General features: G+C 36.8%; 1 long non-coding RNA gene across 1 annotated transcript; it reads left to right on the top strand.

Moving 5' to 3' along the window:
* The first annotated feature begins 5,555 nt into the window (after nucleotides 1–5,555).
* Nucleotides 5,556–7,514, top strand: LOC145956775 (uncharacterized). The gene is made up of 3 exons (XR_014433037.1): nucleotides 5,556–5,987; nucleotides 6,133–6,250; nucleotides 6,345–7,514. It is a non-coding gene; the product is annotated as an uncharacterized LOC145956775 (long non-coding RNA).
* Nucleotides 7,515–26,326: the final 18,812 nt, after the last annotated feature.

The following is a 26,326-nucleotide window of genomic DNA, read 5'->3' as shown; positions in this document are numbered from 1 at the left end:
ACATCTTTGTGTTCACACCTTGTGTTCACATTGGTGCACACTTGGCCAAATGCTTGGACCTCCTTTCTCTCCTACACAAGGGCGGTTTAGGAAGGCTCAACCATGGTTCTTAGTGAACCATGGTCTAGTCTTTTCTTGCTCCCTAAGTTGGACGGACCCAACCATGGTTCCTAGTGAACCATGGTCTAGTCTAGCTTAACCCCTAGGTGGCCACGCCTATATAGCTTCAAAATTTCACTTGTATAACACTTTTGGCATTAATGAGAATTGAGTATTCAGATTAGAGATCAGATTTCTCTCCTCCCAAAGGTCCTAAATCTCTTTGTGCAAAACCAATCTCTTATCACTTTTCCAAAGACAAGTGTGGCGGATTGAAGAGTGCTTATCCCTTCACCAAGAGTGGCGCATTCTTGAGAGGTTTCCCCACCATCTTAAGGTGGCCGTGAGGTTCCTCCCTCCATTGGAGCCTTACACAAGCATTGGAAGGATTCTAGGAGCCAAAGATCTAGGGAAAGACTTGAAGGAAGCTACATCAATCCGGCCTCCTCCAAAGTTCTTCCATCACATTCACTTTGTCTTGCTTGTTCTTGATTCATGTTCTAAATTCTTGTGAATCAATCTTTATGTGTGCCTTAGGTATTCTTTATATGTCTTTTTAAATGTTTTAGGATTGTTTTTATCTTCCATTGGACTCCTTAATATTCGGTCTAAAAAGAAATTCCCTAAAAGAAACAAGAATACAAGCATTTTACATTTCTTAATCTACTAGTTTTGTCTTAGAGTCATGTGTAGTTGTTTTACTTGTCATAAAATCCTTGTTGTGCCTTTTTATTTTTGAATCTATATGAATAGATATCTGTTCTTGTATGGTGTCATTGCTGGCTTAACATTAAAAAAAATCTTAGAGTGCTCATAAAATGTTTCCAATGCATGTTATTAGTCTTAACATGTTCTAGAGTCAATTTTTTTTTGTGAACTTCATTTGTTATTAGTTTCTTAGAAATTTGTGGCCAGAACATCCTTGTGTGTCTTGTGCTTGTTTTTAAAAAATAAAATAGAGTTAGAAGTGTATTAAAAACGAAAATCAAAGTGTACAAAAGATAAGAACAAACTAGTACCAAAACTAGTCAAATTTTATGGTTGAAAATTTTGACTAGTACACTTACACTTGTTACTCTTCTTACTTCTCTTTTCTCCACCACTTGGAAACCTATTTATTAATTGTTTGGCCTCTGTTTTAAGTGCTAATATTCTGTATTCAAAAGAAAAAGAAAATAAAGAGACAAAAAGATAAAAAAAGAAGAAAAAAACAAAAGAGAAAAACCTAGAAAAAGCAAAGCGAAAACAAAACACTAATAGTAGCACTTGGCCTTGAATTTTTGTGTAAATTTTCTTGAGGTTTGCTTGTTGTCCAGTGGTTGGAAAAAGACTTTCAAATACTCAAAATCATATCACAATTTTTGTTTTGTTTTTATAATCCATTCTAGAGCTATTCCTAGGGTTCACTACTAGAAAAATTAATATTTGTGACGAATTTTGTGACGGAAAAAATAGCATCGCTAATAGTGACGCATTTTGTGAGGGAATTTTAAGTTTTGTGACGGACTAAAATTTATTGACTTTTGTGACGGATTTTGTGACGGAATATATTCCGTCTCTAAAAATCCGTCACAAATTTCGTCACTGAATCAAAAAAAAAAAATTTGTGACGGATTTTGTGACGGAAAAATTTTCGTCTCTAAAAATCCGTCACAAATTTCATCACTAAATAAAAAAAAATGTTTGTGACGGATTTTGTGACGGAATGAACTTCGTCTCTAAAAAATCCGTCACAAATTTCGTCACTAAAATGAAAAAATTTAGTGGGATTTTTCCCTCTCAAAATTCCGTCACAAATAGGTTAAAATATTTTGTGAAAAAATTTGTGACAAATTGTTCCCTCTCAAAATATTAAATTTTATTTATGAAACTTTTATATTTAAGAATTATGCATAATTAAATAAAATATGTTAATTTTTTTTTAAAAAATAATAAAATTAAAAATATTTTATTTCATTAAAGGACTGAAAAAATTATGAAATTCATTTAATTAAATAAAAAATTGTCAATTTTGAACATAAGAAACTAAGACATTCATTAAAAATATTTTTAAAAAAACTTGTGAAATACAAAAAAAAAAAAGAATATTAATTTAATTTTGGCTTAATTACATTTTTTATCCCTCAAGTATTGTAATTGTGCAATTTTGATCTCTAAGATTTTAATTGGATAATTTTAGTCCCTAAAATAATTGTAATTGTGCAATTTTAGTCCTTTAATTTTTAATTGAACAATTTTAGTCCCTCAAAAATCATAATTATGCAATTTGAATCTGTCCCATTAAAAATTTAATAATTTTAAAATTTTAATATATATATATATATAATAATTTAAAATTATACAATTATTTACTTATTTAAGTTAACATATACTATAATTTTTATTAATGTAACAAATGATATATATTTATTGTTACTAAATAAATAAAGTTTATATATTATTAATAATTTAATATTGCTAATAAATTAATATCAATAATATTTTTAGTATATTTATAGATAAATTGATAATTTGATAAATATAACTTAGTATATATTAATATACTTTTACAAAAAAATATAAATATAGTAGATAAGATATGTATATTTATATTTTTGTAAAAGTATATTAATATATAATGTTATATTTATACTTTTGTATAGTTTATTTGTTTTTCTCAGGGTTCTCTTAAGAACCCACAGAGTACTCTAATCCATACAATAAACATCTTACTCATATAATTGTCTCTTACAATTGCATTCCCTTATGGTGTGTTTGGATGAGTAATTTTACAAATTCAAGGAATTTGAAATTCTTGGTATTTGAATTACTTTGATTTCAATTTATATCATTGTTAAAATATTTTGTTTAGATAAGTCAATTTAATTTTTTTTAAATTTTAAATTGTTAATTTTGATATGATAATTTGATTCTATCATGATAAAATTGCTTTTAAAAATATATTTATATGTTGAGATTTTTAAATAAAATTTTATAAAAAAATGTTAACTAATTTTTAAATATTTAATAATTTTAAAAATTAATTTAGATAATATTTAATAATTTTTAAAGTATTTTTTAATATTCAATAATTAAAAATATGAAGATATAAGATAAAATATATAAGTGAAATAAGGGGAAAATATGTGACTAATTAACTATGTATGAAATGTGTAACTATTGACTTGTATATACATAATAAGATTTATATGTGATTATTTAATTTTTAGATCAAGTGAAAATATGTGACTAATTAACTATGTATGAAATGTGTAACTATTGACTTGTATATACATAATAAGATTTATAAATATTAACCATTATTAGGCTCTAGATATCTATTTTATAAATATTAACCTTTATAGGTTATAGATATCTATTTTAATTTTAGAAGTCTACATGTCTAAATTCAGCCTTAATTAATGAAAATATATTTTTATTAATATTCTTAGGGATTTTTGATTTAGTTAGATGTTAAAAAATGCCTAATACAGTAACTTTATAAATTAATGTAGTGATTAAATATTTTGCGGTCACATATTATAATTTATTTTAGTAGAAAATCTGCCTAGCAAAAAAAAAAATTTACTAGAAAATCTTGTGTTTAATTTTAATGTGTGCAAAATATTTTCATATGACAAAGAAAAAGTTTCCAAGACAATAAATTTCAAACAAATAGTCAATTTATCTCCTAGAATTGAGGATTTAGACAATTTTATAATTTGCCACACAATCTATTATATTTTTCATTTATTTCATTCATTGTCAATATAAATTTAATTATAACATTATTTCCAATTAAATTATTTTTATTTTCACTATTTTTTTCTTAAATTGTTATATGCATTATAATTTGTCACATACTATATTATATATTTTCATTTATAGTAAAAAATATGAATTTAAATTTTAACAAAAATATTCTTTTTTAGAATTTGTTTGACCTTTCTAGATTTGTTTTGATTTCAATTTCAATGTTTACTTAAATGAGTGATGAGTATCCTCGATTTCCATATTTCTTTTAGAATTAGGCTATAAATATAACAAAAAAATTAGAATTAGATTGATTTTCTAGATTTTATCTTCTGAATTTATTTATCTTGATTTCGTTTTCAATTTTTATATAATCGGGTGATAAATATGAAAAAAAAATTATATATAGTTGGCTTTAATTTTTCTAAATTTATGTGCTGTTATATATATATATATATATATATATATATATTATTGATAAAAACTTAGATTAGGACAAAACACGATTTCATGTAAGATTAACATAAATCATTTTAAGATTTTCTGTTAGATTATAAATCCACTATTTTATCTACAACACAAGTCCTCATTAAAGGATGATATAAAGTTGAGATACTATTTAAAGTAAAGAATCAATTCTATAATTTATGATATATTATAAAAATATTATATATATATATTAATATTTTTTTTATATATTTTAAATTTCACAATGAAGATAAAAACATATTTAACAATTACTTTGATCTCTTGACAATTTCACAATGTAAATAAACTTGTTTAGTATGGGTGTTTATAATTTATTTTTATAAATTAATTGAAATAACTCAGTTTGTAAGTCTTTTTTTTTATTCTTTTTACTTTTTTATCCTTATTATTTTTTTGAAATTATTTTTTATTTTTTATAATTTAAAAACTACTTTATCTTTCCTGTCATTTTCTCATCCTCGTTATAAGAATTATTTCTTGACATTTTATAATTATCAATTAGCCTACAATAAACTTCCAATTCAATTAGCTAGTTCACAAACTTATAATTTTTCAGTTCTTAACTAATAAGTTTTCAGTTTCCAATTTATAACTTATAAATTTTCAGTTAGTTTATGAGCCAATTTTACTAAAAACCTTTAATTAACTTTATAATTCTTGTAACTTTTTTTTTACAATATAACACTGCTTATTAAATAATTAGTAGCAAGTATTTTTTTTTAATTATAGTCATTTTGTACTGGTTATCTAACTCATGCTCGTATTAGCATATATAAATTTAATACATTTAATTATAATATTATTTTTATTGTTCAATTACATTTTTCATTTTTGATTTTAAATATTTTTCATTTCCCGCCCCTTTTTTTTTATCAACTCAATCATTTTTCCCAAACTATCTTCGAAATCGCGCGTAAACCCTAAAAAGAACAAAGATTCCCCCAATTCCTTTTCCTTCACTCGCCCACCTCACTCACTCCCTCACCATCACCACCCACCACCTCTATTCCCTATTCCCTATTCCCAGGTTCCTCTCTCCGATGCTCTCGCTCTTCCCGTCGTGGAGCCGCTCCTGCCGCCGCAGCTCCACCACCCCCTCCGGACACTCGGTTCCGAACCTAGGGTTTCCAAATTAGCGTCCGAAACCACGGTCTCGCCAACCTCCGTGATCGCGTTCGACCACAGAGCTTCCCAGAGCAATGTCGGCGAGCTCTCCAGCGAGCTGAGCAGCTCCGGCGCGTTCGAGTTCTCTGCAGGGAATGACGGCTCCGGTGAGTTGTTCGATTTGGGGGATAGTTCGAGAGCGCTCGAGGAATCAATCTCGCATGATCGAAGCTCCAGTGCCGTCGAGTCTTGGTTACGTTGCAGAACTGCGCAAACCCTCCAAAGAAGCTGAAGCCAGGAAACTATTGGTATGATAAAGTGTCTGGTCTTTGGGGGAAGGTATTTATTTACATGCATTTGTGATTTGTATGATGTTTGAGTTCTAGAGTGTTGCTGCGGATGCTGATTGGTTTAATGACTTCACAGGAGGGACAGAAGCCTTCAAAAATTATAAGTTCGCATCTGAATGTTGAGGCCCCATCCAACCGGATGCTAGCAATGGAAACACTCAGGTTTTCATCAATGGTCGGGAAATAACAAAAGTGGAGCTTCGGATGTTGCAGGTTGAAAATTCATATTGAAAATAACACGTCTAGTTATCGTCCATAATATATCTACTTCTAATTTTTTATTCTTAATTTGTTAGATTTTTATATGTTTTAGAATTTTTTTCATGATGTTATGGGGAAAACGCATTTTTGGATGCAGGGTGTTTTGCTGAAAGGTGGAGATTCATTCATGGTAACTTTTGCAATCAATTTTTTTTTTGCTAAAACTAAAGAAGAATATAGGACTGTTTTCTGGCTATGTGTGGACCGAAAATGAGGTATAGTTGCATTATATATTGTAATATTGCCCGTCTTTTATTTGTAACTATCCTTGACTCGATCTGCTTCGTCCTCGGCATCACCAACTTGCAGCAGGTTAGGGCTTCCAACCTCCAGGAGCTCGTCTACAAGCAGGGCCAAGCCGGAATCACCAAAGCCACCGTCTCCATCGTCTTCAACAATTCCGATAGGTCCAGATTTCGTGTTTATTTGTCTTTGATGCTTTGGGTTTCTGACTTTGTGTTTGGTTGGAAGGAAATTGGGAGACAGTGAGGATTTTTTTATAAAATTTTTATTGTTTGGTTTGATTTTTAGGAAGGAAAGAGGAATTTTTTATTTTTTATTTTTTTATTTTATCTAATTTTAACTTCCCTTTAGTATTGGAGGGATTTGAAAGGGAGAGAAGGGGATGGATTATGTTTCCCTTTTTAGGTTGTTTTTGGCGAGGAGGAATAATTTTGGGTTGAGTTTAATAGTTATTTGAATTGAATTTTTGGCCACGAAAGTTTGGCCACCAGCTGTTGGTTAAGTTGTTTTGGGGAGGAATAATTATTGTGGGTTGGGTTTACTAGTTGCCTGAAACTGAATTGAATTTTTTTGGGAATAGTTGTGGGTCAACTTTACAATTTTTTGTTGAAGTACAATTTATTGTTTTTTTTTTAATAATTTGCTTTAAGAATTAAATTATTATTTGAAGTAAAGAGTTTAATTAGAACATACTGATTGGGTAAATGTTTTTTACAATGTCATCCAGTTGTAGATTGTCATCTATTTGCAGTTGTAGATTGTCATCTATTGTGGCTCACACTCATGTTCTTCAGGAAGGTCCTGTCACAGGAAGGGCAACTGATGTTATTGCTACTGCAAATACTGCTGCTGAGGTGGCCTTGAGGCTTGTTAGGCCAGGAAAAAAGGTAATCAATTTTAAGAATTTTTTCCCCTGTATTTGAATTTTTGTATGATTTGATTTGGAACATGTTGCCTCTATTAATTGTATGTTTGGTAGATAGGTATAAGGTCATCACTATATAAGCAATCTAGCTTAGTAAAATTAGGTTGCTTCATGTGTATTGTTTGAAGGGGTTTCTTTGCCTAAATGTGTGCCTTGTGGATTTTGATCTCTAAATGATGAAAAGTATCATGGCTATGGATATACTCCAATGAAGCTTTATTGTCATAGTTACACTGATAGAGGTCATTCATTATTTTTCATGTGTTGTCTTGCCGATTAAGCACATCATTAAACTTGGGAACTCCTCTTGATGTCTGTATTGTTCTTTTATCTTCATTTTAAATGATATCATGCATTTTCATAAAAAAGACTTGATATTTTTGTTTTGTTTGAAATTGTTTCAATAATAGGCTCTGGTAATCGATTACAATAAATGGGTAATCGATTACCAGAGCACCTTTTAATAACTAAATTTCAAACATTTGATTTTCATTGTCTGGTAATCGATTACATATACATGTAATCGATTACCAGACTCTTAAAAACAATAGTTTCCTCAAATTTAGTCATCAAACAGTTAGCGAGGGATTCATCTCAGTTAGTGACGGATAAAATCCGTCGCAAATTGTGACGGATAAAATCCCTCGCTATTTGAGAGGGATTTAATCCCTCACAAATTGCGACAGATTTTTATTAATTTCTAAACATTTATTGTTACAAATTAGTGACGGAAATTATATTGTTTGTGACGCCTTAATTCCGTCACTAATTGTGACGGAGAAAATAATCCGTCACTAAATATTTTGTGACGCCAAATTTTGTGACGGAATCATTTCCGTCACAAATTCCGTCACTAACTGATTTGTGACGGATTTTATGAAGTTTAGTGACGGATTTTTTCCCTCTCTAATTTTAATTTTTCTAGTAGTGGTTATTCTTTGTGTGCTAGCTTTGAAATAAACCCTTAATTGTTGCTTTGTGTCTTTTTGGCTATCTTTGTTTTGTCACATTAATTCCTATAAGAGTGCAGCCTATTCTAATTGTGCATTTTCAGTTTTAATTTCTTGGCCTCTACTCTCTCTTGTTGATTGTTAAGCCTTGGTGGGATATAACTCTCTTTCAAGCCATTACACTTGGAAGGAAGAACTAATTGAGACACATTGGATTAATCTCAAAGGGGTCAACACTTGAGGAAGATTGAGGTACAAATTACTTGAGTGAAACACCTTTGAAAGGTTCACTTGTTTGTTCCTTTTTGCAGCTAATACTTGTTCCTAATTTTAGGTCAAGTTTGGAGACGGATTTTGGAAGGAAATTAGAGACGGATATGAAGAACTAGTGACGGATTTGGAGACTTAGAGACGGATTTGTGAAGACCAATTTTTGACCTTCATATTGGCCATTCAACTTGACTCCAAGGCTGTTCCAAGCTTGTTACCAACCTCCCTTGGTGGAAGTTCATCAAGTAGTCTTGATTTTTGTTGCTTCCATTGTTTGTAACTCCTTAACCCTACCTTGGGTTAACCTTTTAATTTCCTTTTGTTAAAACAAACTTACATTTAGGAGTGGTTGTTTGGGAAAACCTTTTGATTAAGTCCCACCACTTCCTAAATAGTTCTAAATAAAGATTCCTAGACATGTTTAGTACTTGTGGAAGGGTCCCCAAAAGGCTTCAAGTGTCATTTGAGCTTCCACTAGGAGACGCCTAGTTTACTTGCTTTCATAATAAGTTTAGGACTTGTGGAAGTGTCCCAAAAGGCTTCAAGTGTCACTTGGACTTCCACCCTAGGACCATACGACTAGTGTATGCTTTACTTGCTTTCCTTTAACTTTTTTTAATTCTAAGCTCGTTTAGAAGGCTTCCTTTGCCTAATAGGGGTTGCGTGCACACACACAACTACTTGACTTGATTGTGTGAAAAATTTGTTTTGTAAGACAAGTATAAGGGGGTTTAGTAATTTCCACTTGAAAAAGCTTGGTTATTAAGTGGCTCCTTGTAGCTCACCTACCTTGATAGTGCAACTTGTATACTTAGACCTCCAAGTACTTAGTCTGACACCTAAAAGAGAAAACCTTTTGTGAAAATATTTATCACTCAATTTGAAAAATTTCTTAAGATTTGTGAAAACCTTTCTCTTGCAAAAATGAGTGATCATTCTCATGAAAGTAGTGTGCATGGTCATAATTCTCCTAGAAGTCATAGGAGTACTAAAAATGAGATCAAAGAACTTAGGGACTATATTAGAAAAAAAGAGATAGAAAATGAAAAAAACAATGTAACAATAAGAGAGTTGTTGAGTAAACTTGTGGTGGGGGGTGAGACTAGCAAACCTCATGCCAATGAGGGTCATGGGCCTACTAGGCCCAAAAGACATGATGGTGAAGGGCCTTCTAGGCCTCATAGAAACAAACATGATGAAGAACCATCACGGGCCAAAAGCCAACAACTCTTAGGCAACATAGGCCTAGGCATGACACAACAACTCTTAGAGAACCTAGGTTTGACCTTCCTCCCTTCCATGGAAAAAACAATGTTGATGATTATCTAGATTGGGAGATGAAGGTTGAACAACTCTTCACTTGCCACAATGTAAGTGAAAAGAGAAAGGTTCCCATGGCTACCCTAAGCTTTCAAGGGTATGCCATGTATTGGTGGACTTCCCTTGAAAGGGAAAGAAGAACTTGATGGCATCCTAACTTGCATTAACTTGAGATGATGAGCAAGGGAGAGGACGCCTACTCCAAGGATCAATTCCTCCAAGGGTGATACGTGATTTAGAGAAGGAATAAGGTGGGATGGATGAAAATAGAGAGTGTGGGTGAAGTGTTTGATGAAAGGTTTGAGAGGGCACTCTAGGGTTTGACTCACTTCAAGGTAAATGAAGGCCACTTCTAGGGTTTTGCTCTCAAGGTGGAGATAGGATGGGTGGTGGCCGGATTTAGCCAAGGGTGACTAAGGATGATATAAAGGCAAAAATGCTCTCTTTATATTCAATTTACAAAGTATTTACAAGGTGTGGTGCCTAGGGTATTTATAGGAGTGGGAGACATCTAAGGTTGCATTTAGGGTGCCAAATGCACACCAAATGAAACCCAAATTAACCCTAGATGCAACTTGGTGGCCAAAGATGGAATCTTTGGGTTTAGTTAGGCTACATCTAGGTGCATGATAAGACCATGCAACCTTTGCCCTCCACTTGGGCCTAAGCCTTTTTAAGTCCAAAAATAGGTCCAAACACCACCAAAAATGTGTCTAGCTCCTTAATTAAATACCTTAGCCCAAAATTAAAAACCTATGATTTTAAACACCCCATAATACAAGGGTAAAATGGGAAATACAAAAGAAAATAAATCTTATGACTAAGATACCCCAAAATACAAGGGTAAAATAGGAAATTAAAGACAAGGGAAAAAATAAGAATAAAAAATAAATGCTAGAAAAGCTTAGGAGCTAAGGCCCAAGAGTAGGCTTACTGCTCCTATAGTTTTTTAACACTAACCCATTCCTCTTGCCTCCTTCAATATATCACCTCTTGATCTTCTTGGCCTTAGTGTTATTCCATCATTCCCTCCATCTTGAAAAGGATTTGACCTCAAATCAAAAGGTTCTTCATGGTGAGCCTCATGACCAACAAAAACATAAAAATAAGCATTAAAGGTGGCAGTATATGATAGAAATGGAAAGTGTATCCTAAGAGGAGTTCCACTAAAAATGCTAAAAATATTGTTTAAAGTAAAAGGACTAGACTCCCTAATGCTAAGGATAGGATCCTCCCTATGATGAAGTCTAGGTGTATAACTAAAGCCTAAAAAGTTAAAAAGACTAAAATTATAGCACACTAAAGCATTAGTCCTAAGAATTAAAATATCTTTTTGGAGGTATCCAATGTAGTGACCTAGGTATATATTGGAAAATAAGGAAAACTTAACTAAAAAAATTATCTAAACAACTTTGTATTGCATTATTTGTTAGATACATACGAGAAAAAGGTGTTAAGAGGAGTCTAGAAAACTCACACAATCTAAGTTTGTCTTGTAGGGAAGTATCCAAGTTAAGTTCAAATAAGTTTGAACTTCCTTCAAGATCAAAAATAGAAGATACAACACCATGAGATGTATCCATCAAACAATACAAACCAAAAGTTGGGTGCTTTATGAAGACAACTAAAGTAGAAAGATTTTTAAAGAAAGAAGGATTATCTACCTTGGGCACCACCAAGGAAGTAGCACAAAAAGTCGTACTAAGTGAATTCCACTTCTTATTCACTAAATCTTGAAGTTGAGATTCTTTCTCTTTAAAAATGACTTGTTTTTGAATCTCCACTTCATGAATAGTGGCAACGTGAGAGAAGGAGTTAAGGTCTTGATGAGTGAAGAGAGTCTTTAAATCATTTTCAATGGTAAAGTGACTCTCTTTAAGCATAAGCCCTTTGGAAGAAACATTATCCTCCTTACTCTTCTCTAAGAGTATTGTTTGTTGTTTTTTATTTTCTAACCACTCTTGAACTTTCTCTATACTTTTCTTTATTTTTTCTTTCTTTTCTATTTTCTTTTCTTTTTCTTTTCTTCGAAGTTCTACCTCTCTTGTTGTATTTTCTTCCTCATGCATACTCCTAGGGACTCTAACTTCTTTACCTATTTGAGATCTAGTTGGAACAATCCTAGGTTTGGATCCACTAGTTTCTACCAACTTTGCAAGTAAATTTCTTATTTCCTCATTATTCTTTGCATTTTCGTTTTCTCTTTTTCTAATGTCTTCCTTTCTCTTTATGTTTTGCTCTTTTTTTTTTCTTATGTACTCTTTTAACTCTCTAATCTCATCTCTAACACTAGACCTAGTACTACAAGAATTATGACCATGTACACTAGAATGATCACTCATCTTTTATCAAGAAAAGGTTTTCACAATTTTTTTTTCAAAAGGTTGGTAAAAAGATTTTCACAAAGAATGAGTGATAAAAAGGTTTTCACAAAAAGGTTTTCAAGATGCAAGATTGGTATGAAAAGGCCTAAGTGTACAAAGTAAACTATCAAGGGAGGTGGACTACTAAGAATCACTTAAAAACCAAGCCTTTTCAAGTAAAAAATCACTAAGCCTTTTCAAACTTTTCTCACAAAACAAATTTTCACAATACTTGTGTGTGTGTGTGTGCACGACCCTCCTAGTAGGAAAAAGAAAGCCTTCTAAACGAAAATTTAGACAAAATAAAGACCTAAGCAATTATACTACCAAAAGCTTTAAAACATGCAAAGGAAAGCAACTTAAAACATATACTAGTCGAATTCCTAGGTGAAGGTTTTCAAATCACCTTCAAACTACATGAAATTACTACCAAATTGAAGAGGTTTAAAATGGCCAATTACAACCCAAAATAAATGAAAGCAAAAGCCCAAAATACAAAAAAAGGCCGAAAATTTAATTAAGAAAGAACAAGTAAGAAAAGAAAATTTTGAGTCTCCAAGTCTTCAAATCTCCACCCCTTCACAATGAACACCCAAGGTTAGCCTTCCAATGGTGTTTGCACTCTTTGATTTAGTGTAATCCTCCAAAGCTCCTTGAACTCAAATCGGACAGCCCCTCCACTCAATCCACCAAGAAAGTGTGTGGTGTTTAGAAGCTTTCCACACCTAGGTCAAGAAGAAACCAAAACCCAAGAGTACAAGAGGCCAAGAAAGAAAAACTAAAAAGGCACAATTAAAAAGGCTAAACTCAAGTGGAATTGATAAGACAAACTTAAGAGTAGAAAGAAGGCACAAAACTAAAATTAAGGCACATTAAGAAAGGTAAGCACACAAGAGAATAAGTCCTAGAATGGCACTAGAATATAATTTATCAAATAGGCTTAAAAGAAAGTAATGAACTTAATGTGTTTGATTAAATGTCTCATAAAGTCAATAAGCATTGTCCAAAAGTCCAAGAATAACTCCAAGTGCCAAGGTATGAAAATTTTGTCCCAAAGTCCACAAGTCTAGCAAGGTTCCCTTTTTCTTGTTTTTGTTTCTTTTGTGCTTTTTGTTCTTGTCCAAGTCTCGGTTTTGATGTTCAAAGTCCAGCCACTTTTCTCTTTTTTTTATATACTATAATCCTTCCTTTGCTTGGGTTTTACACTTGTGTCCAACAAATAGTTCACTAGTGCAAAAATTGGATTTAAAATCGGAGTTTTAAGATCGGTTACAAGGTAACCGATCTTAAAAGTGACGCGGTGACAATTTTGTAAATAATATGAACACTTTTAAGATCGGTTAAAATTTAACCGATCTTAAAAGTACTTTTAAGATCAGTTATTTTATGACCGATCTTAAAAGGTATACATTTAAAATCGGTTCAAATATAACCGATTTTAAAAAGTATTTTTAAAATCGGTTACATTTTAACTAATTTTAAATCATGTCTTTTTAACTACTTTTAACATCGGTTATGTAGGAACCGATTTTGTATTAAATATCCTTTCTATGTTCCTTTTTACGTTTCCTTTCTATGTTCCCTTTTACGTTTCTACACTATCTGCTTCGTTCGTCCAGGTTCAGAAAGAGGCAACTGTCTGTTCGGCTTCAGGTTCGTTTTTAAGCTTGTTGTTGCCCTTTCCTTCATTCGTGCTTAGGGTTTCTACCCATTCACGATGCAAACCTTGCAAACTCCTTCTGATTCTTCCACACGCGAATGTTTTTACTTGGTTGCGGCGAGGGAGTATATGTGACCCTCTGCGCGGACTAAGGACTAGAGCTTCGTTTTTGTTGATGAAAGCTTCTGTTGGTCTTCTTCCTCCATCGTCGCAATGCAACTACCACTTTTTTTTTTCTTTTTCTTTTTTTTTTCTTCTGTTAATTGTCAATGGAGTGGAGTGAGAGGAGTGAGCACTTAATTTCTGATTTGAATGCTTTTTTGATTTGGTGTGGGCGCGGAAATGATGTGCCTCGCTGAGGCCCTTAATTTTTTGAAAAGGCCTCTCTCACTGTGACTGTCTATGCAACCAATGCACTGGCGTTTTTACTTTTTTTTGTTTTTTTACTTTTCTGTTGGGTGGATCTGGATCATGTGCTTTCTTTCACTGCCTTTTTTCTCTTGCGTTCATCAAACAGGAATTAACTTGGTATTCAATTCTGATCGATTTACATGGTTTTTTTTTTGTTTCATTCTTAAATTATAGTATTTGAATTTAATTGTAATATTGATTGTTAAAAAAAATTCAAGCCGTTAATTAATTTTTTAAATTTTTATCATAATCATTGTAAGAAGACGATTGATGTGAATGAAGTTTTTTTGAGTTTTTTTTTTTAGAAATCATAAATAAGAAATATTTGGGTTCACAGAGAGGTTGCTCAATCTATGCTGCTCAATCTATGCTGCCTTTATGGTTTAGCTTCAAGGAGGCAGATTTTGCTAGATTTTGCTAGTTTTTAAATTTGGCACATGTTAATCTCTCGGGGATGGGAGTACTCATTTTTCAGAGAGGAGGGAAGTGTAAGAGGGGAGTGGAAATTACCCCTTTGTGTTCTGTTTATCAAACATATTGCATTAGTCGAGTTTTTCATCATGTCAAATAGAGTTCAATATTTAAATGAAAAGGCATTGCAACATTTGACTATGAGATTATGCTTTAATATATTGTTGTAGGTTCTTACACTTCTGCAATTTGGAGGATATACTCTGGTGCGAAATTCAACTGATCTATTTCGATGTTTTGGGTTTGATACACAGCCAGTCCTCACACTAGTGCAAAAAAGGGTATTTACGTCACCAAATTTACGTCGCAAACCACAAACACCGACGTTGTAAAAATGCGGTGGCAGTTTCGTAAATAAGTGGAGACTAATTTACGTCGGACCTCTCGAGACCGACGTAAATTAGGTAATTTACGTCGGGTACCCTTATCCGACGTAATAGTTCTCCTATATTGCCCCCAACGTCCCATTTTCATTCCCGCGCTCACAGTTTATACGAAATCCTCTGAATTACTTGAGTCTCCCACTGCGTTTACGGCTACATTCAACGTATCCAAGTTTGTAAGTGTCAGCACGTTGGTCGTTTGAGGTTAGTTTGTTGTCCCCGTAATTTATTTGTTTTTTTTTTTGCTATTTGTTCCTCTGGAACGGCCTGTTCTGCAAGGAGAACGGCCGTTCTCCTTGCAGAACGGGCCGTGCTCCTTGTAGAACGGGCCGTTCTCCTTGCAGAACGGGCCGTTCTCCTTGCAGAACGGGCCGTTCTGCAAGCAGTACGGGTCGTTCTGCATGGAGAACGGCCCGTTCTGCTGGAATTTTTTTTTTGTAATTTGTTGATCTGGAACGTCCCGTTCTAGTTTCAGTACGGGCCGTTCCAGATGCATTAAAGAAGAGACTTTTTTAGGCATTGACCTTTAGTTTACCATCGATTTTTTAGGGTTGTAGTTTAGGTTAAAAAAATTATGAATAACTGAGTCAATAGTTAATTTGTGTTAATATATAGATAATGAATCGAAGTTGGATGAATGCAAGTCGCATTAGTCAAGAGTACAGAAATGGAGTTGAAGAGTTCTTACAATTTGCAAGAGAAAATGGGAAACCCATCAAAGGGGCATATTATTGTCCATGTGTTCGATGTTTGAATCAGATACGTCAAGAAGTTGGAGAAATACGTGATCACCTGTTTATATATGGTATTGTGAAGAGTTATACAGTATGGACATGGCATGGAGAAATATTAGACATTCCAACAGTGTCAACAACTGAAAATTTTGAAGGGATGAACGATAACTTAGAAGAGATGATACGTGATGTTGGTGAAGAAAATTTTGAAAGAGCACATGTGTATGATACCTTAAACTCTGATTTTGAGCAACCATTATACCCAGGATGCAGTATGTTTACAAGATTATCAGCAACTTTAAAATTGTTTAGTTTAAAAGCAAGAAATGGTTGGACTGATAAAAGTTTCACAGAATTGTTGGAGTTATTGAAGGAGATGCTTCCAGAAGATAACACGTTACCTAATCGCAACTATGAGGCAAAAAAGATACTATGTCCAATGGGTTTGGAGTATAAGAAGATACACGCGTGCCCTAATGATTGCATAATATATACAAATGATTTTGCTACACTGAAAGTGTAACGACCCGCCACGGTCTCTACACTTACTGGAATCGCACTACAACTAGTTAACTAAGAGAATATTAAACTGGATAACACATACATACAGGCATAAATATAAAGATCAAAATAATTAAGTTTCTGTATATAAAATATAGCACCATATATGTACAGTCATCCCAAAATATTCCTTAGTGCCGGTCAAGCACTGACAAAAAAAATGTTACCCAGAATGGTAACTCAAAACACGAGACTCAGCTCCTCGTCTCACAATGATCATCTCTACTCCCAAGCTATCCCTGACCTGCTCCCATACCAAGTATGATCATCGCAGTTCCACCACATGGAAAACAAAAGGGTAAGCTAGAATTCAAAGATCAATAATACAAGTACAGAATAAAAATCTATATTACACATGCATCCCAAATCCTGTCCCTAAGGAACCTTTCATCTCAATCAATCATTCATTCATCAAACATGAAGTCAAACACCACACTTCATCATATTAATAATCATGCAATGAATGCAACTCATGACAGATATGCATACATATCAATCATCTAATGCGTCGTCACGCATACACCTAGGAGATCTCCATAACAATAGAGTTGTACAAGTGACATTCCATCCTACCGAAACCACCCCAACCGTTTTCACGCCCAATGCGCCCGCTCGGTCACAGCTAAACAGGATATATAATCCTCACTCGGGTTTACTCGGATGATGTCACTTACACACTTGGAAGTCCAGATCCACCGTCAGGTATAGCACAGCTGGATACGGGCTTACCACGACCTTGGCATGCATTAACCAAGTCAATTGCGGAGTTCGCCCACCGACTATCCGCAAGGATCCACGCACCTTCCCGAGTACTTGGTTAAGGGAATAACCCTCGACCTCATACCCCGCTCCAACACTAGCTAAGGACTTAGAGGAGACTCACCCAACCCAGTGGCCTATCTGAGCACCACTCTCCCAAATCCAGTGGCCTCCCAGAGCACCACTCTCATATATTAGTGGCCTATCCAAGCACCACTCTCAAGAGACTCTATGTGAGCTCTTCCAGTTCGAAATATTTTTCCTCTCCTCAAGTCCTAGGCTAGACTCATGCCATAGGCATCACATGCAATCATGCATCATACATCATAATGGTCTGCCCACCATCATGATCAACAACCATACACATGTCATAAGACATCACATGCAATAATGCATCATACATCATAAATGGTCTACCTACCATTATGATCAATACATACCATATGAACGTATCATATTCAAACATTCATATATATCATCACAAAGCATACATATGAATCACACCTCACCATACATCATATATCATACATACATGATCTAAAACTTCAACTTTAAACATGCATAAGCATCAATTCATTCATAAATATATTCAAGCACAGTGCCGTCAACTCGCGCCTGGCCTAACACCAACCCAGGAGCTCTAAGCTCTTCCACGCCTGACACGCTCAACCTGCGCCCGGCCTAAAACTATTCAGAGAGTTCAAAACTCTGATCCAAACTAACAAATTCAACCACATGCAAACAATCTAGCTTCCCTTACCTGAAGATTGGCTCAGATAGCCAAAGACTGAACAAAAGTAGAATTTCCCCTCGAGGCTCAACTCGAAACTTCAATCCTCCCAAAACAAGCTTTCTAATCTGAATTTCAAGAAAAGACAGAAGGAGTTATTGATCTAGAGGAGAAAAGGAGTTAAACAGAGAAATTTGGGAGAGAAAGGAGCTCACTAACCTAGAGACCTTCTCTCTAAAACTTCTCTCTAGAACCAGAACTCCTTACGGCCCCCCCTCACCCCTATTTATAGGCAATCCGGAGTGGCCAGAATGGCCCGTACTGATACCGGAACGGCCCGTTCTGAACTCCCAGATCACGCACAAAATCCACGCCCAGAACGGCCCGTTCTGAAAACAGAACGGCCCGTTCCGGGACTCATCCGGAACGGCCCGTTCTCCCTCAGGAACAGCCCGTTCTCCCTCCGGAACGGCCCATTCTCCCTCCGGAACGGCCCGTTCTCCTTCCTAGAACGGCCCGTTCTCCTTGCCGGAACGGCCCGTTCTCAACTACAAAATGTAGTTCAATTCAGTAGTGTGGAACGGCCCGTTCCAGTTTGGGAACGGCCCGTTCTGGGCTACTGAATCAGCCTTTTTTTTTTTTTTTTTTTTTTTTTTTTTTTTTTTTTACAATGTTACAATACTCCCCAACAAATAGGAATTTTCGTCCCCGAAAATAGGCTTACCTGAAAAGAGGAATGGATACTGTTCCTTGAACTGACTCTCTTCTTCCCAGGTTGCCTCACCAGTAGCTTCATCCCAAAGAATCTTCACCAAACTAATGGACTTGCCACGAAGCTCTTTCAACTTGTGATCAATCACAGCTACCGGTCTCTTCTCGTAGGTCAAGTTCTCTCTAACTTGCACGTCATCCATCTCTATCACGTGACTCGGGTCTCTGATGTACTTCCTCAACTGTGAAACGTGAAACACATCATGCAGGTTGGACAGAATCGGAGGTAACGCCAACTGATAAGCTACTGGACCTACACGACGAAGGATCTGATAAGGACCAATGAACTTCGGTGTGAGTTTCTTGGCCCTTACAGCCCTTCCCACTCCAGTAGTAGGTGTCACCCTGAGAAACACATGCTCTCCCTCCTCAAACTCTAGAGGTCTCCTCCTCTTATCAGCATAAGACTTTTGTCGATTCTGAGTAGCTCTCAACCTCTCCTGAATCTGTCTCACCATCTCAGTAGTCTGAAGAACTAACTCTGGACCAACCACTACTGACTCACCCTCCTGATACCAACATAATGGAGTCCTACACCTCCTGCCATATAGAGCCTCAAAAGGTGCCATGCCAATACTTGCATGATAACTATTATTATAGGTAAACTCTACCAATGGCAACACCTCCTCCCAGCTACCCAGATGGTCCAACACACAAGCTCTCAAAAGATCCTCTAGTGACTGAATTGTCCTTTCCGACTGACCATCTGTCTGTGGATGATAGGCGGAACTCAACCTCAATTTCTTTCCCAACGCCTGATGTAGAGTCTGCCAAAACCTTGAAGTAAACCTTGGATCTCTCTCAGAAATAATACTGGAAGGCACTCCATGCAGCCGTACTATCTCTCGGATATATAACTGTGCAAGCCTCTCCAAGGACCACCTCTTGTTTACAGGAAGAAAGTGAGCACACTTTGTCAACCTATCAATAATCACCCAGATAGAGTCATTGTTCCTAGCTGTCCTAGGCAATCCAACCACAAAGTCCATAGTGACACTATCCCACTTCCACTCAGGAATCTCCATCAACTGTAAAACCCCTTCGGGCCTCTGATGCTCAATCTTCGCCTTCTGACAAGTCAAACAAGCGGCTACAAACTCTGCTATCTCCTTCTTCATACCAGGCCACCAAAAACTTTTCTTGATGTCTTGATACATCTTAGTCATACCAGGATGTATGCTAAGACGACTCATGTGTCCCTCCTCTAGAACAACTCTCCTCAACTCTGAATCACAAGGCAGACAAATCCGACCTCTGAATCTCAGAATCCCATCAGTACCAAGCTCAAAACCAGCTGCCCTCTCAGTACCAAGTAATCCCAAAGTCCTTAACAACTCTGGGTCCTGTAACTGTTTAGTTCCCACCTGCTTCAAGAACTCATTAGTTATGGTGATCATACCACAGCTAATGTGATCCTGAACAACCTCCACCTCTAGTCTCAAATCTCGGAACTGCTCAATCAACTCCAACTCCCTAATCATCATAGCCGACATGTGAATGGATTTCCTACTCAATGCATCAACTACCATATTCGCCTTTCCAGGATGATACATCAACTGGAAATCGAAGTCCTTTAGAAATTCCATCCACCTCCTCTGCCTCATATTCAACTCTTTCTGATCAAACAGATATTTCAAACTCTTGTGATCACTGTATACACTGAATCTCGCACCATACAGATAGTGCCTCCACGACTTCAAGGCAAATACCACAGCTGCAAGCTCCAAATCATGAGTAGGATAATTTCTCTCATGGGTCTTCAGTTGCCTCGAAGCATATGCCCCTACTCTCCCTCCCTGCATCAACACACAACCTAACCCCTGGTGAGAAGCATCACAGAACACATCAAAATACTCACCAGTGTTAGGTAACACCAAAACTGGAGAAGTGGTTAACCGTCTCTTTAGCTCCTGAAAACTCTGCTCACAAGCGTCCGTCCAAACAAAAGGTTGATCTTTTCGAGTCAGTTGAGTCAAAGGCATTACTATTCGAGAAAAACCCTCAATGAACCTCCGATAGTAACCCGCCAACCCAAGAAAACTCCTAATCTCTGTAGCAGTCATCGGACGCTCCCACTGAATCACAGCCTCCACCTTGGCTGGATCTACTGCAATCCCCTCTGCCGATATCACATGCCCCAAAAATCTCACCTCGGACAACCAAAACTCACACTTGGACAGTTTGGCATACAACTGTCTCTCTCTTAACACCTCCAAAACTGACCTCAAATGCTCACGGTGATCCTCCAATGATCTAGAATACACCAAAATATCATCAATGAAGACCACCACAAATCTGTCCAAGAACGGTCTAAAGATCCTGTTCATGTAATCCATGAACACTGCTGGAGCATTAGTGACACCAAAAGGCATCACCACATATTCATAGTGACCATACCTAGTCCTAAAGGCAGTCTTCGGTATGTCACTCTCCTTCACCCTAATCTGGTGATATCCGGATCTCAAATCAATCTTTGAAAACACTGAAGCTCCCCTCAGCTGATCCATCAAATCATCAATCCTCGGAAGGGGATATTTATTCTTTATCGTTAATTTATTCAGCTGCCGATAATCAACACACAAACGGGCCCCACCATCTTTCTTCTTCACTAACAGTACCGGAGCACCCCAAGGAGAAACACTGGGCCTCACCATCTATTTTTCCAACAAATCCTCAATCTGTGTCTTCAGCTCTACCAACTCAGCTGGAGCCATCCTATAAGGAGCCACTGATACCGGTCCTGCACCTGGTACCAGATCAATGCTAAACTCAACATCACGCCTGGGTGGCAATCCTGGCACATCATCTGGAAACACCTCAGGAAATTCACTGACAATCTCGATCCCAGTGATAGCTCTCTCTGTCTCAATACTCAAAGCTGCAAACAACATGAAGCACTCAGCTCCATCCCTCATCAACTGCTCAGCCTGACCCGCTGATACCAACACCTCATCCTCCAACTGAGGAAACATCAACTCTCTCCGAGCACAATCTATAAGGATGTGATTGGCAGATAACCAATCCATCCTTAAGATTATGTCGATATCCACCATGGGAAACACAATCAGGTTCACTCGGAACCTCCTACCAGACACCTCTATCGGGCATCTCACACACATCTCCGACGTCACCACAGAAACTGAAGCCGGAGTAGACACAAACAAATCAACATGCAAGGAAGATACTGACAAACCCAATCTCCTAACACAATCAACAGAAATAAAAGAATGCGTGGCTCCAGAATCGAATAAAAATAAAACATTCTCACCTGCTGCCTTCCCCTTTCCCTTCACTAAGTCTGATGAAGTAGAAGCCTCTGCACCTGACAATGCAAACACTCTCCCCGCAGCTGTAGGTCTGGGTGGCCTCGGGGCACTCCCAGATGAAGTCGGCGGTGTCTGACAATCTCTAGAGATGTGGCCTGGCCTACCACATCTGAAGCAAACATTCCCCGGAAGGGAACAATCTCTAACCATATGTGTTCCTCCACATCGGTAGCACCGCACTGACTGTGCTCCACCCTGAGGAGTAGCAGGTCGAGGTCCCCTACTAACAGCTCCTCTCTGAGACTGTACAGGTCTGTCATAGGGTCCCCTCTGCTGGCCTCCCCTCCTGGACCCAGATGATCCCTCTTGAACTCTAGCAACCTTACCGCTACTACCACCACCCTCCAAACTCTCAACAGTCTTTGCCTTCTCAACCAAGGCAGGAAACTCCACTATGGACATGGGGACTATAACCCTCTTCAGCTCGTGCCTCAATCCCTCTGCAAACTTTCTACATCTCCAAGCCTCAGATATGGCCTGAGAGTAGAAACGAGCTAGATGCTCAAACCTCATAGCATACTCAGAAACAGAGAAGCTCCCCTGATGTAATCTCATGAACTCTGCCTCCTTAGCGTATCTAACGCTATCCGGGAAATATTTCTCCAAAAAGACCTTCCTGAAGCAATCCCAGTCAACAGGCACACCCCTGCTCTCTAACATCTGCCTGGTGCCTCTCCACCAGTACTCAGCCTCGCCCCCAGCATGTAAATTGCATAAGCCAACTTTCTCTCATAAGAAGATCCTAAAACACTAAAGATCTTCTCCATATCCCTCAACCACTGATCCGCCACATCAGGATCTGAATCCCCTCTGAACTGAGGAGGCTGACATCCCCTGAACTCTGCTAAATCTCTCCCCTCTTGAGAGACCACCGGTCTAGCTGCCTCAGCCGCAACTCTACCTGCCTCTATATGAGCAAAATGAGCACTCTGCTGCTGCATCGCCATGGCCATCATCTCCATGGCCCTAGCAATCTGGTCATACTGGGGTCTCACCATACTACAAGAATTCAAACATCCTATTAGTAACATAATACCCCCACAATTCACCAAAGGCTAACACATATCAGAGATATGACATAACAGAAACCTAGAAGGATCACTCCCCACATAGTATCCTAAAAGACTCGACCGGCTCTGATACCATAAAAGTGTAACGACCCGCCACGGTCTCTACACTTAGTGGAATCGCACTACAACTAGTTAACTAAGAGAATATTTGATGGAGGACCATCCATGGTACTTCATGTGAAACCCATCACATGGTCCAATGCTATGACTAATTTTGAGTAGTGTAGGATTTATTTGGTTTATTCCAATTTTACCCTTGTATTTTGGGGTATTTTAGTCATAGGATTTATTTCTTTGTATTTCCCATTTTGCCCTTGTATTTTGGGGTGTTTAGATGCTTAGGTTAATTTCAAAATGGGCTAGGTGTGTCCATTAGGAGGGTGACGCACACTTAGTGGAGTTGTTTGGACATTTTTGGTGTTAGGTAGGCTTAGGCCCAATTGGAGGGCCAAGGTGCATAAACTTATCATGCATCTTGTTGTAGCCAACCTAAACCCTTAGATGCCAAACTTGGCCACCAAGTAGCATCTAGGGTTAATTTGCATCTCATTTAGTGTGCATTTGGCTTGGTGAATTTCGGCCAATGCAACACCAAATGAAACCCTAGATGCTAGCACTCCTATTTATACCCTAGCCTATCACCTTGTACATACTTTGGATATTAATGATATTGAGTGTGCATTTTGCCTCATTGTCATTCTCCTTAGTCTCTAGGAACTCCACGGCCTCCTCCCCTTCTCCTCCTCCTTCCACCACCGTGAGTGAGTGAGTTTGGCCTACCTTGGGTGGCCTTCACCAACCTTAGTGAAGTGAGCTAGCCAAAAGGAGCAACACCCCACCAAACACCTCCCATACACCTTGTGCGCCACCTCCATCACCCTAAACACCAACCTTTTCCTTAGCACTAGGTTGCCTTTGGCTAACCTCCTCCCATCTCCACCATAAAAGCAAAACCCTAAATAGGTTTCATCCTACACTTGGATGAAACAACCTTGAGCAAACCCTCTTCACCTTCACCTTTGTGCTTCCGCCACCATCTCCTTCATTTTTCATCATCTTTTGGAGTCTCCCTTGTTGAACCAAGATCAAGGGCGTGCATGGAACTAAGCCACCTTCCATCAAGTGGTATCTAGAGCCATGGTTCTTCAAGGGTAAACGTTTCCTTTCCTTGTCTTTCTTTGAGTCTTCTTAGTTCTCTCTTTTGATTCGGTCATTTCTTCTCCTTCTCCTAGTGACCGAATATTTTCTTTGTGTTTTGGTTCATATTTTGCTTCCTTGAACCTTCCTTGATGCTTTAGGTTTCCTTGTTTTTAGGGTTGTCATATTCCATGTTAGGTTGAGTATCACATGTTCATGCATTTTATTTTTGGAATCTACCTATAGTTTTGTCATTTTACCTCCTATATTTTGTCTTCCATTATATCCTTGTATGTACCCAAACACCTTGCATGAAAACATGAAAAATACCATGATGCATACATCTTAAGTGGGCGTGCCATATAGAATACTATCTAGGTCATTCATGCATGCTATTAGCTTCTAGCATGTTCTATATGTTGCCATGATTTTCCATGTGTGAACTTCTTGCACATGCTAAAAACCGCCCACCTTACCCTTGCATTTTCACTTGTTTAAGTTGATTTCTTGTTTGCCACGAACCCTAAAAGAATCTAAGAGGTGTGCTGGACTTTTTGTGCTAAACAACTTGACCTAATAGTACAAAACCATTTCCACTCAAAAATATTCCCTATAAACCTCTAAGAAAAAGCCACTTGTCTTTGTCTCCTTCTCCTAAGAATTTGACCTAATTTTTGTGCCACCACAAGTGCAAAACCTAAGCAACAAATTGGGCTGAAAATTTAAAAAAAAAAAAAATTGGACCCAAGGACATTTTAAAAGCCAATTGCCGTGACCAAAAAAGAACAAGAACAAAAAAAAAATATTGGACAAAAAGGACTTGTTGCTAGACTTGTGGACTTGGACCATTCCCTTTGCATTTGGAGTTGGACATTTGACAATTTGGACATATTTTTGGGACTTATACCTTGGCTGGACCGAAAACATTAAAAGACTTAAGCAAGTGAAACTTAAACACAAACCCATTCTAGTGCCATTCTAGGTTTATTCTTTTGAGTGCTATCTTTTATTGATTGAGTCTTAATTTTTGCTTGTCTTTCTTTTGGCCTCTTTTGTTTGTCTCCATAAATTCTCTTTGAGTTTAGCTTTCCTAATTGTGCCTTTTCAGTTTTATCTTTTTGGAACTCTTGCTCTTGGTTGGTTTTCATTGATTGTAGGAGAAGCACCTATCTAGCAAAGTAGCAATCCTTTGGTGGATTGAGTGGAGGAGTGAACCAAAACCCAACCTAGCCTTTGGAAGGGTTTTCACTAAACCAAAGGAGAGTAAACACTTTGGAGAGGTGCTAATACGTTTGCTCATTGTGAAGGAACCACAAGAGGAGGAGTTGAAGACTTAATTTCTTGTTTACCTTGTTTTACTTGCTTTCGGCCTCTTTGTTTTAGGCCATTCATTTCTTCCATTTGGTTTGTAATTTTGGCCATTTTAAACCTCTTCAACTTGGGTTTTAGAGCGTGTAGAGAAGGTGATTTGAAAACCTTCACTAGGACCTCGACTAGTGTATGTTCTAAATTGCTTTCCATAGCATGCTTTATAGCTTTACTAGTATAATTGTCTAGGATTTTTACTTTTGCTTCCAAAACGTTTAGAAGGCTTAATTCTTTTGCCTACTAGGGGTGCGTGCACACACACACTTGGTAGTGTCAAAATTGTTTTTGTAAGAAAGGTAAAAAGGGCTTAGTAATTTTTACTTGAAAAGGGCTTGGTTATTAAGTGATTCTTTGTAGTCCACCTCCCCTTGAAGGTTCAATTTGTATACTTAGGCCTTTTCTACTTATCTTGCACCTTTAAAACTTTTTGTGAAAACCTTTTAATCACTCAATCTTTGTGAAAACCTTTTTAACTCTTTGTGAAAATTTTGTGAAAACCTTTTGATCAAAGATGAGTGAGCATTCTAGTGTACATGGTCATAATTCTCATAGTACTAGGTCTAGTGTTAGGGATGAGCTTAGGCAATTGAAAGATTACCTAAGAAGAAAAGAGGAAGAAAATATAAAAAGAGAGGAAGAAATTAGAAGAAAAGAAAAAGAGCAAGAAAGAAATAATGAAGAAATAAGAAGGTTGCTAACTAGGTTAGTTGTGGGAGGAGAGGCTAGTGGTTCTAAACCAAGAGTCACTTCTCCTAAGTCTTCAAAAGGCAAAGGGGCTTTGGTCCCTTCAACTATTCACGAAGAGGAGGGGCACCATACCTCCCCTCCAAGTGATGTCT

The sequence above is a fragment of the Cajanus cajan genome, chromosome 4 (genome assembly GCF_000230855.2).
Source record: "Cajanus cajan strain Asha chromosome 4, NIPB_CcT2T_4, whole genome shotgun sequence".
Taxonomy (NCBI): Eukaryota; Viridiplantae; Streptophyta; class Magnoliopsida; order Fabales; family Fabaceae; genus Cajanus; species Cajanus cajan.
The sequence above is the reverse complement of the archived record's forward strand: the minus strand, read 5'-3'. Positions and strand labels throughout refer to the sequence as shown.